This window comes from Poecilia mexicana, unplaced genomic scaffold (genome assembly GCF_051168715.1).
Source record: "Poecilia mexicana isolate PSO_F unplaced genomic scaffold, ASM5116871v1 scaffold_13, whole genome shotgun sequence".
Taxonomy (NCBI): domain Eukaryota; kingdom Metazoa; phylum Chordata; class Actinopteri; order Cyprinodontiformes; family Poeciliidae; genus Poecilia; species Poecilia mexicana.
In genome coordinates, this window is record NW_028263382.1 from 13,191,214 (window position 1) to 13,204,259 (window position 13,046).

At 36.4% G+C, this 13,046-nt stretch overlaps 1 protein-coding gene across 1 annotated transcript in view; it reads left to right on the plus strand.

Moving 5' to 3' along the window:
• Positions 1-4,212: 4,212 nt before the first annotated feature.
• LOC106926667 (calsyntenin-2) overlaps positions 4,213-13,046 on the plus strand; it is a 96,321-nt gene continuing 87,487 nt past the window's right edge. The window contains exons 1-3 of the mRNA XM_088011701.1: positions 4,213-4,906; positions 7,144-7,352; positions 10,841-10,990. The gene's annotated coding sequence lies outside the window, so the exon portion shown is untranslated. The remainder of the gene's footprint in view (positions 4,907-7,143; positions 7,353-10,840; positions 10,991-13,046) is intronic.

The window sequence follows — 13,046 nt, forward strand, 5'->3', positions numbered from 1 at the left end:
CAGCTATTTATTAAAATTTTAACAGTTTGGTAATGGGTACTTTATCAATATATTCTGCCACAACCAGTCTTTTGAGGACATTTGTAATGTTGATATGGCCCAGAAGGAAAATAAGTTTGATAGGCTTGTTTTAGGTCGATTCGTTTTACCTCACAAACATCAGTCATTTGAGTTTTGAGCATTAGAAAACATGTTGAATTTAGTTGCTGTCCTTTGCTAAATGAGTGTTAGATACTGAATCTCATGTCTTCTGAAAGTCCTCATGTCAACAGTGTGAAGGGAATGAGGCTACCAGTGATTAACCTGTTTGGTGTTTTTACACTGTCATTGCCTCTGGCCAGGTGGTTATGATCCATTTCTTGTGGATTATGGGATAAATGGAAGGAATTGTTCTCTTAGTAAAAAGAAAACAATTCTTAGTGTGTATTTTGTTTGTTTATTAAGGGTTATTTTGGCCTTAATAATTTCAGCAAACTTTTTTCTTCCACCTAAAATGCTTGGATTGTCTGCAAAGTTGGGCCACAAAATTTCTGAATGATGATACAAAACATTCATGCTGGAAGTGATCACAAATGCTAATATTTTCTGTACTGTTACACTCAAGTGTTACAAGCAAAAAACAGTAATTTAGGAAGGGGCCAAAAACTTTTTCCACACCACTGTAGTGCTATATGCAAATGATGAACTCTAAAGATCTCAGTCATTTTCACCCCTAAGTATCAGCTCAGATATGTTTAATGTTTAGCCAAAAATATTTAAGCAAAATATATATTTCTGCAGTAATCAACGAGCTGAGCTTATTAAAAGAACAAAAGAAAATTATTGTTTATTATTTCTCTGCTATATTTGAATATTTGGAGCATGTGGGTTAAAACTGTTTGATTAATTTGATACAATGCAGCAATCAAATCTCTTGTTAGAACCTCTCAAAGTTCTCTGATTAATTATTGACTTTTAAAAAGCTGCTTTTCTTTGGTGGAAATCAAAGTTGCTTTGACTGAAAAACGAGGAAGATGGTACGGGCTTAGTTAAAACTGCTGATCATAGTCATGCTAACTACTGTCTCTGTCTGATTTGGACATGTCTCAAGCAGAACAACTTGGAAATGTGTCAGATATTAACAGACATGGTTGACCATTGTGTTTTGAGGCGACTTACAAACACATTTTATAACAGGGAGGTGTCTGTAATAAGCATAGAGCAGATGCCTCATATACAGAGGCTATTAGTACAGATGCAGCCATCTGTGTTATGATTTCTGACATTGGGATCTTGGCTGCATGCCTTCCCTCTATAAGTCTGCCTGCCCATTTACTATCTGATTACTGTAAATAAAGGCCACTAGTGCCACAAAAAAATTCAACAGCTCTAATAAATTATTCCTTTTATATTCATATTAGCAGGTTAAATTAGACTTGAAGAAGCAAAAGATAAATCAGCGTTTTATAACTCTTCACTGCTTAGTAGTACAGTGAACCCCATTTTTTTGCAGTTCAGTGTTTGCAGATTTATTTTGTGAAGTGTAACTAAAATATTTGCAGATATTTTTGTATATCTACAGCGTTGGAAAGAAAATGCAGATTGGGAAGCTGAAATACCGAAATGCAATATTGGCTGGCATTTGCAAAGCAGCCAATCCAGGAGTGGTATTCATTTTCCTTGGCAATGATTGGCTGAACCCTCAAGAAAAGAAATAAGGAAGACCTTAGATTAGGGATATCCAAAGTGATTCCTAAACAGTCTGAATCCTGTATGTTTTGGTTCTCTCCCTGGTTCAACACAGCTGAATTAAATTGATGACTTGCTAGAAGGCCTCTGCAGAAGAACATTGAGAATGCTGAGGAGAAAGTTACTACAAAAAGAGAACTTAATCATGTAGGATACCAACTCTTAAGGACTGACTTTGGATGCCTCTAATCTCTGGTCTTCCTTGTCTTTTAGCTTCCATATTGGAAGCTAAATGTTATCTTGAGTCACAGATTGACCACCAGATGGGTCTGCAAAGAGAGAATGCCCTAAAAGCAGAAAAAGGAGAAGATTGAAACAAAGCCTGAGGATCTGAACGTGTGTAAGGTCATAGACCGCAGGGAAGCAGAAATGCTGGGAATCAGAATTTACATTAATGGTTTGCCTATGTAGTTGTCAATAACTTTGAATAATTCATTTTTAATTCAATTATAAAATGAGTTTTTTCAGTTGAATCGAAGCACAACCAGAACCATAAACAAAGCTTGTTAGTCTCTCATGAAGGAGTGAATTCAATGCAGAAACTCCTCACCAAAACAGGAATGACCACAGACACAACTGTCTCTAAGTCTGAGAAAGTATTAACAAAACAGCTCCACCTCACAGTCAAAACATCAAATAATAGTGAATTACACCAGCTGAAAATGTAACAAAAGTGGCAATTTTGGTCCTTGTTCAAACTAAGTCTACTGGACTAGCAGGTTTCAAAAAGCCCAAAGCCCAAAAGATCATAATGTTTTTACCCCATTCTTTGTTTTTGGCCATGTTTTAGTCACAGTAGAGAATGGGCCTCTGGGTCTTTTCTGTTCCCATTGCTGGTCAAGCTCTGCAATGGTGGCAACACATTACCTTAGTTGAATTCTACTCAGGAAACAATCCTGGCACTTGTACTTTTTTGGGGGGATGTCTTAATCTTACATCAGAGCATGGGAACCTCTCCTTGCAGTTCTCGACAATATGATACATTGTTGATTTGGATAAAATTCTACTAGCAGTAGTCTGTTCGTCCATGAAGCCGTTGTGATTTAAAGCAACAAAGACAGCATGTGTTTTCTTGGAGGTAACCATGGTTGACAAATGAAGGATGATTTCAGGCTCCACTCCCTTTTAGAGCAACCACTCTACTCTTCTAATTCAATCAGACTGACAGGGTGATATGAGCTGCCGTACCCTCACTAACACTTTCTCCTGACCTCACTGAAATGGTTGTTTTGAGGCAGAGCAAAACTTTTGCGATTAAGTTAATTTTATTAACTTTTTATACAGTTATTTCTATCTGTTCTCATAGCAGCCTCCACTAACTGCAAATTGCCACCGTCAAAAAAAATTACATTTGTGTTTGTGAGAAATGCGATTTTTTTTTTTTCAGTTTCAGAACTTTTACCCATGACTGTAGGTCACAGAAAGGTTAGTGCAGACTTTAACCACTGAATTCATGTTAACACTGAAGTATGTGATTATATATTGCAGACTGAAGTCTCTGGCTGGGACTGCTACCATTTTTCTTGCAAGTTACTCATAATCTGAGTTTGAAACCAAGTCAGGTACTGCATTTACAAAGAAAAAAAAATGTAATGTGCCTTTCATCCACAGTCTGCAAGATCAATTTACATGATAACTATCTTTAAATTGATGTAGCACACAGCTTGATGCCAAACGGGGGTTTAATGTTCCAGTTCTTGACTGATAATGCATCCCGGGTAATATAAATATGCTTTATTGTCATTATCTTTCAACTAGTAAAACACCAGGGGGGCTAAATTGCATGTCTTCTAAATCAGTGTGTTGAGGGAGCATTTTAAAGGCAGATCACGCTAAATAATATAAGCTAAACACGGAACATGATACATGCAGAGTACAGGTCATTTCCAACTAATAAAGTTTTACTGAGACCATCCTGTTAATAAATGATACTAAATAAAAAGTAGGCTCTCGATGTTGCTTTATCAATAACTATGTGACGTAGCTTGACACTGTTTGACTAATCATCTCCCTGACGATACTTTCTATCCAGTTTGGTTGTCGTCATAATCATTCTCTCACCTTTGGGGTCACACAGGCCCTCGCTGTTTTGTGCGTCTCTCTGACTTGTTGTGAACCCCTACAAGCACACTGACACCTGTCATGGGGAGCGACAGCGGCCCTGGGCCCACCTTGGCAAGCTTTTAGGACTATAAGCCACAGACATGCACACTCACAAACACAAACTCCTACACTCACAGTACACAAAAATATCTAGTCACCCCAGAGTACGAGGTGTCTGTTCCAGCCAGATGTGCGCCATCAGCAGAGAACGCACGCTCACATGGACGCAGAGACATCTTCACAATTACTGCATTTAGTTATATTCTATTCATTCGTGTGCGTGAATGCATAATGACGCTCACAAATGTGAGTCCCACAGGAGCGGAGCATATGCTTGCTCACTCACTATTTGGGGAGAGAGGCGAAGCTCGAGGGGGGAAATGTTTATGTGAGAACTGCATTAATATGACAAAACAAGGCTGGCTGAGGGATTTACTGTGCACACTGGTACTGCTATCATCTGTCAGAGCATCTTATTACCATCTTCTGCTGCTGTTAGCATCACCATTAACATTCCACCTTTCCTAAAGCTCAGCGATTCATCACTGTCACCCACGTATGCATTTGTGTATTCTGTACTAGGGTCCAGAACTTGAAGAGGGTGTAGTAAAATAATTTATTTCTACTTGAAGTGCAATTATAAACAAGTACATTTTTGTTTTATCAAGCCCTGAAACAGGTTAGTTTTGATTGCTGTTCTGGTCCATAATGGAGCTGACTTACTGTAATTTTTCATGTGTATGTGGTGCACCTAAAAATGCAACCACATTATTTTGGTTGTTTTATAATTTTGAAATATTTTTCTGTATAATTTAATCTATGTTTTTTTATTATATTTTTATTTTAATGAACAAATTATATTTTGATTACATTTCGGCATGTTAATCTGCCTGCATTTATCGTGCTTTCCTGGGGTTTGGGATGGGAGCAGTAGTGGCGAAGCGGAACTTTTGTTTGCGGGGCGTTGCTTCCGGGTGGGTTTTGGGGCGGAGTTCCGGTTTGCCTCAAACGCAATCTGGATGCTAAAGGCAGCGCTTTGGTTGTCTTAGCTGACTTCTATTTTATTATCTTTCAGGTCAGTACACGATAAAAACACGCCAAAACTACTCTGTAAGATGTTTACCTCTTATTTGACCAGTATGTAGCATTGTGTTACGGTTTCTGTGCGACATTTTGTCAATAATTGCCAGTTTTATTAGGCAAGGGTAAATTTGGCAGGATGCCAACCCGCGCTGGGAAAGTCCCACGAGGAGGCGATTAGAAGGTCGTGACAGGGGCGCAACTACAAATTATTCAGGTGGATGCGAAAACATAAATTCATTGAAAATCCACATAGATGCAAGCTCATGCAATTTTATAGGTATCATAGGTACTGATAGCACACTTTTGGAATAATTAAAACTAAATGATATTTAGTTTTGTGACTAAATGTCATAAAACGTTTTACCCAACATGTACATTTTTAGTTGAGAAAATTGAGTTGAGAAAACTTTGGAAAATATGTAGCTATCTTGATATTGAAAGCCAATGCAACCGCAATGAATTTGCATGAAAGTACTTTCATTATTACTAAGTAATTTGCCTGCTGAAATTTCTATTTGTTCTGTCCTAATTACTTAATTTAATTGGTTATTAAAATGCTAAACAGCTTTTAAAAGTAATTTATTAATGTCTGTCTTCTAGCCACAAGAGCAAAGAAACAACTAAAGCACGAATGTAGAACAACATAACTGTTAGTGACAGTGATGAGTTTCAGCTGAGATAGCATCGATTCCCTGATCAAAGTTGTGTCTGTGTGTGTAATAAGTAAAAATTAACCAACTGAACTTATTAGAATGAATCCAGCTTTAAATATGTGACTAAATTCTTTTTGTTTCCAGCAAGGCTGCCTTTTTCTGACATATTTATTTTTTTTAGTACTGGTTTACCATTTGTTGGATGGATTTATATTAAATTGTGAGTGTATTGAGGCTTAAAAACTGGTCTTTGTTTGTGTATGCTGGACAAAGATAAGACAAAATGAAAATGTCTCCATCCTCCCAGTGTTCCAGTCTGCTACAGTTGTAGCTGGATTGTTTTATAGGGATCTTTGTAGTCAAATGATTTTGTAGTGCTCAGCTGCTAATCCACTAAGGTACATGGTAATCTGTATCCCTTTGTCTTTAAGCAACACACTACTTTTGCTTGTGAGTAGTTAATTATCAGTCATCTCTGCCTGTATTTTATTTAAACAAAGGACTATTTCTGCAAGTTCATTTTTTAAAAGGAATACATTTCTTTGATTTAATTAAGGAAATCTCAAATGAATATTTAATACAAATTAACCTGCTATTAATTTGCAGCACATTTTTTGTTCTGTTAATACACATAAAAATGTATCCTCTTTGTTGGTTTAGATATTGTTTTATAGAATTTGTAAAAGCTATGGCTAAGCTTTTCAAGGCATGACTGAGCAGGGATGAGGTTAAATGAAATGGAAAACTTGAAACTAACTCATGACCTTTTATCAGTTACATTAAAAAATCTTCTGTTCTGCTTATATTTACTCTCTTGTCTTTTTTATCTGCTGTTGCAGGGGGAAGAAAACAAACAGCAAACCTTTATTAAACACTATTTTCTTGACTGACAGTTACTAAGAAAGAAAATGGCATCATGGGTTGAGCTCGACGTTATTTGATGCTGAAATACAGCTGAATTCATTTATTTACAGGCAACAATGAATTTTGAAAAAACATCTTGAGAACCATGCAATATTTCCTTAGTATTACAAAACGAAAGGTCAAAAATTGAACAGCAAAGTCTTGAATATCTGTTTTATCTTTGGTCAGAATTTTACATTGAAACCAAACTCATAGTGATCCTCACAGCTTTCAGTACCCCTTTTATCTTAAATATTTCACACTTATCATCTTACTGTTGTGATCAGCAACATTTTTCTCAATTAATTTTCAAGCATTTTGACTGCACACAGTTTGAAGAAGTCAAATATTTTTAGTTAAACCATTTGACAGCAGTGAAGTATCAGTCTTTTGGACACTTTCATAATCTATTGGTTTTGCTTTCTGTAACATCTCTGGTTTTCCAGCAAAGCATGACAAGCAGTAGGTAAATCTATTCAAATTATTAAGACTAATAGCTTGTCAACGGTGACATAAAGAAAAAAATGCATGCATTACATCTTACTTTAATACAAGCAGAATACTTTTATTTCCATAAGTTGGAGTAAAAACTGTTTTAACCTGTATAGCACTCTATGCAGATGATACTTTAGTTTGAACTTTCCCCTCCCCTGTGTCTGTGTGTTGTCTGCAGGGCAGTGGTACACATCCAGGTCAATGATGTGAATGAGTTTGCTCCCGTGTTTCGAGAGCCACAGTACAGAGCTGCTGTGACAGAAGGAAAGATTTATGACAGCATCCTGCAAGTCGAGGCCACAGATCAGGACTGTTCGCCACAGTACAGCCAGATCTGCAACTACCAGATCACCACCACTAACACGCCTTTTGCTATAGATCGAAATGGTGAGTAGAAATGAGAATAAATATATTCAGCATTGCAGGATGCCTCAGTACATGCCACAAAAAAATGAAGTAGTAAAACACATTTATTATGCTAACAACTTATAAGTCTTAAAGACTTAAAAAGAAAACAACACTACGACTGGAGACAGAAGTTTCTGGAGAAAAAAAAGGCCAAGTATCTCATCACTTTCTATTTCTATCTACATTTTTAAAGGAACTTATCAGTTTTGACATGCTAAGAAATCTAGGATGATTACAACTTGTCAGACTCATGCTTGTGCTGAATATGTAAGCTTTTTTTTTGATGCAATATGCAGTATAAACTAAATCAATTAATAATGTAAAGACTATTCAGAGCACATTGCAAAATGAGGATTAAATACTTTTATGTGAATAGTTCAGTTATAAAACTGGACCACAATTATAAAGGGATGGAACATTTCCAAAAAGTAAAGCTGTCACTGTACACAGGGTTAGCGTTGGGATTGTACATAGTGCAGAACCTTATCTTAACTCAAGTTACCTACTGCAGCTTTAAGAGAATGGTGTGATTACTTTTACTTAGCTGTTATTTTCAGTCTATATTTTCTCCTAAATAAGTGAATAGCATTCCCAGTTCTCTTTATGGGAAGAGTATTTCATTATTAGCACTCAAATTAGTACTGTAGTGCTTTGTTCTTGTACTCTGGTCAGTTAAAGTTTTTCTTGGATAATTAAAGTGCAGAGAATCACAATAGACAGACATTTGTATGAATGATCCTCTTAAATTTTGCAGTCGCTTCTAAATAAATATCTAGTATAGTTTCTTTTTTCTCAGAAAACCAACATGGACACAGAATGCTTTGTGCCAGAATCTCATCAAAATTGTAGCACTTACAAACTCCACTTGAATTATTTCCATCTGTAATACAAACATGTGCAGGTGAATTTGTTTTCCTTTGTTCTGAGAAAAAATGAGGACCACTGTAATTTGTTTTTGACAAAGCTGGATTTTTGAATTTCTTTTAAATGTTCATTATATTTTTATTGGGTGCTATGCAAAAAAAACATGTGCAGTGTTATCATATCAGTACTTGAACAGAGTGATGTAAAAAATTATTCCTGTTTCACTCAAAAAACTGAACCAACATGTATTCTTGCTTGGCAACGAAACACTAAACTAATTTCCTTAGTAAACAGGTATGTAGAAAGATCTTTACTTTGTTAGTTTTAACCTGCCGGTATATATAAAATGCATTTAAGCAAAGATGCCAGGCTATTATGTCAAACTTGGATTGATTTATGTGCCTGAATGCAGCAGGTCTAATTGTAGCACATTGCTCAGAATTTTAATGAAGTGGATCACTTTGAGCTGGAGGAATACCAAGACTCACAACTTAATTTTCAACAACATTGATTTTTGCTGTGCAGTTTGTTGCACATCTAGAAATAGAAATTCAAGTGATTTAGACACCATTTAAACTGCAAAAACAAGGCTTGTGGTGCTATAGTTTTATAAATACACCTGGAAGAGTTGGGGGGGGGGGAGGCGAACAAAACAAAACATATTACCAAAGCTACAGCCAGCTCACAAGATGACAGGATACAATCAGCTGAGTTTTGTCACTACGAGATGAAGTTTTAATAATATTTTGAAGAAAACTTAAAATCATAATTATTTTGCAAATAGATGTTTTCTAAATCACAATTTGTCCTTAAAAGAATCTGTGATCAGTTCATGTTTAACCACAGTTGATGTGTTTGTACTTGTCTAACTCCATTATGGTGGTGATGCCAAAAAAAGCGTTGAAATTTCTTCTTTCTCTGGTTTCTCAAAGCATAAGTGGAATCTCCTAGGAGCAATCTCTGGTTGCAGAAAGACTTCACCTAATCCACTCAGAAAATACAGAGAATACTTAATCTTCATCATCATCATCATCACACTTTCCTGACATGACGCCAGTGTGGGTCCAAAGGAATCACTGCCTAACAGCTATTTTTTATGGACAAGGTCATGCTGTCAGCAGCTGCGAGACAGACTTCCCTTTGAAGAGAAATATTATCAAATTATCTCATGCCCCAATATCTTGTTGAACCGCTACATAACTCCTAAATGCCATTTTCAAATACGAGGCAACCACCCATTCTCCCAGAGGTGTGCTGTAGCAAATGTTGAATTAAGCAGAATTAGTCACTGAGTCATGGCTGTGCTTAATATAATGAGCTTACAAATTTTCAGGACAACAGCAATCCCACTTCTACTACTGAATGTTGATAAAATCAGAGATTTAATGTTGATGCTGGTGGGTATGAGTAATTACTGCTTTCAGAAAAGTAACCACTGAGAGGTGAACAGGGGGCCAACAAGCAGCAATGTCTTTACACGAGGAGGCGACAAGTATTTAATGGAAACATGTACCCAATTTTGGGAAGCATTACAGTTAATCAGACCCCTTAAGGAGATAGAAGGTACCTGTCATCTCCACTGTGATCTCATTTGTTACAGTGATTACGTTAAGCCATTAAAGTTAATTTGACAATGATACATAATGATGATGTAAGATTAAATAACCATTACTCCTTGAAGCAAACACTCACACACTGTCTTTGTAAATAAGTAGGAGCACATACATAAAGTGTGGTAAGAGTGACAAAAAACTTTAGATTGACTAATTTGCAGTATCCAAAACAGAATAGAGGAGAGTAACGCTTGCTGTTTTATAGATTTATCATGATCTAATGTAATATGAATACTGTTGATAAGGCTTCAGAAACAGTCCCATTAAAAGAATTAGATAAAAAAGTATATACATTAAGCTTAAAGTCTGCCTTAATGTATATAAACGGGACTTAAATATGTCAATGTTTTATGTGAATTTCTTAAAGCTCACTGAAAGGATGTCAAATAAACTTTTAACTAATTGTTACTGAAAATAGCTGACAACTGCAAGTTTGTTTTGAAGCATTTTAATTACTTTTCACACTTCAGGAAAGCTATAGGTTGATGCCTTATAGTTGAAGTTTAGTCATATGAAACAACCAAGAAAAGTCATAAGATTCTTACGGTAGGAAGGAGTTTGGAGAAACTAAACGGCAACTACAAAAACAAATGGCCCTTCACAGAAGAGCAAAGTCACCGGGTCAAGGTTCATTTTCATCTCAATGATGAGGATAACTCGGTTTAAGGCAGCAGTTTGGTCTGATTACTTTCAGACTGTGAGGGAAAAAAAATGTTTCTATGTGGTTTCAACTTTATGAAACAGGAGAGTTCATTGACAAAGGGCAAACTGACCTAAATCCTTATTCAACAAACACACAAAATACAACAACTCATTCTTGTTTCAAGTATCCCTTAACGACATGAATACAATAGACTGACATAGCCACAGCTGCTGCCTCTTTTTCTTGCTTATAACACTTCCCTCATGATTTGTTCATGTCAATTATATGTGTGCCCTGTTAAGAAGCTCTTTTGGTTGACCTTGACTTTGACCTTCTCTTCCCATTAGGAAACATCCGAAACACAGAGAAGCTGAGTTTTGACCGACAGCAACACTATGAGATCCAGGTGACGGCTTGGGATTGTGGCCAGAAGAGAGCCTTGCAAAGTGTCCCGGTGCACATTGATGTCAAGCCGGTCTGCAAACCTGGCTGGCAAGGTTGGTCTTTGTCAGACATGTGTGAGCAAACTGTGCAGTGTTTAATCATCCAAGAATGCAGTAATGTTTGTGTGTGCCTGATTACTGGAGATTACACTCTCTTATTTGTAGTACTTCGCTGCACCTTGCCCAGTTCACCAAATGTGCAGCTCCCTGCAAGATTATTTTTCCACAAATTTAGCTTACACCCTGAGAATTTCTGACATGTTTGTAAATTCCTGCTCCTGTTTCTGTCTTCTCACTTTTCTTACCTTATGCAAAATTCTCCCTTTTGCCACCCCTGTCTTTTGCCCTCCCGGAGGAGTTGGCTTGTCAAGATAGGATGGTGTAATAACCAACTCTTTACTTAGAGCATCACAACTCAACAATGCTGCTCCCAACACATTAGAAAAGCCCCCTGGCAGCAGTCTGGTGCTGCAACAACAAGCGTTACTCAGGATGACAGCATATGAGGACAGTTGTCAGAGGACAGAGCAGAAGTAATTAGATACAAACACTTTGCAGTATATGCATCTCCAGGCAGAACCATGCGCAGAGTGCATTGGTAACCAAGTCACATATTCTATATTTGGCATCAAGCCCTCCATTGTCCCATAGGAGTCTATGTTAAATGGCGCTAAATCAGGATTGTGGCAGGAGTTTGATGTCATTTACTGATACCCCTAAACCTTTCTTGCTCCCTAATCAGTTGTTCAATCTGTCTTTTCTGGACTAACGGTATTTTGGATTTGGATAAATTTGCAATGGATCAAAGTGTTTTTGATTTCATACAGGAGTTATCGGTTACAAAGAAAAAACATAAAACGTGTATCAACTTTATTTTTCAAGCAGAAAATAAATAATTTAGGAAGATAATTTAAGTATTTGTAGAAATTCCATTATGCTCACACTTACAATGCATCACATTATTTAACGGTAGGAAAACCCGCAGTCTATTTCAAATGTTGCTCACTTTTTTTGTTATGACGACACCATCAGCTTCCATTGCTGAATAACTTTAAAATTGACCCATAGATGACAGCACCCATTACTACTTATGTAAATAGTTCACTGCTGTGTGACGCCTGCATTCTTCTTCTGCGCATGCGGGTCGATTTTAGATCACAAACTGTTCACACAGAAGTCAATCCTAATTGAGTGTAAGGACCTGCTGTGTTAACATAGCCTATGATGAATGATTTTTCATTTGTAAGACATATTCGCCATTATTCCATTCAAGAAAATTTAACAGATTGTGTTCCTTACAAATTTAAGTCTTTATATAAGAGCAGTGTCTTGTATACTGCAGCTGTGTGGTGTATTAAATTGTCAAAACAAATAAAGTAATTTTTTGAGTCTTTTAAAAATAACTTAACATGGTTACCAATTTGTACATAAATTTAATTGTAGGGCCCTTGGTTTTTTCTACCTTTCCATTTTTACCCACATTGCTTGTTTTCCACTTGTTGGGTGTTTGTATTGCATGTTGGTATCTGGAGGACCACGACTGAAATAAGATCTTAGCTTTCTCATGCTTTTGTGCTCAGTGATGATTCTTGACTGTGGTCATGAAGTGTGAATACTACACTCATTTGGGCTATTACCAAATAAATTCAAATCAGTTCAGTTCAAATGTCCCACAAAACTTTTAACATAAGTAATATGTGTGAAGATCCTTTTGTTTGTGTGCGATTACTTCAGTTGTCATGCACAAAGTATTTTTTAGATAAGGGAATACTTTTTAAAAAGAAAATCATGAGAATAAAACCTTAGCATATGTCTAAAATAAACTTGTGTGCTTTCTACTAAACTTCCAATAAATATATGCACAAAGAACAGTTACTCTGCTGGAAAACTTAACTGCAAATTAAGTAATGATTTACAATGCCAAAGGTTTCTGACAATAATAATAATGAGAGGTCCTGTTATGCAAAGCAAGCAGGGATCTATTATGGTATGTACTGATCACAACATGCATAAACAACAAATACAGCAAGCATATAATAGTAGGAATACCTGTTAGTTTATAACAATTATTGACCCATTTGTAGTATTGTCAGAACTGTTGTTTCAATCA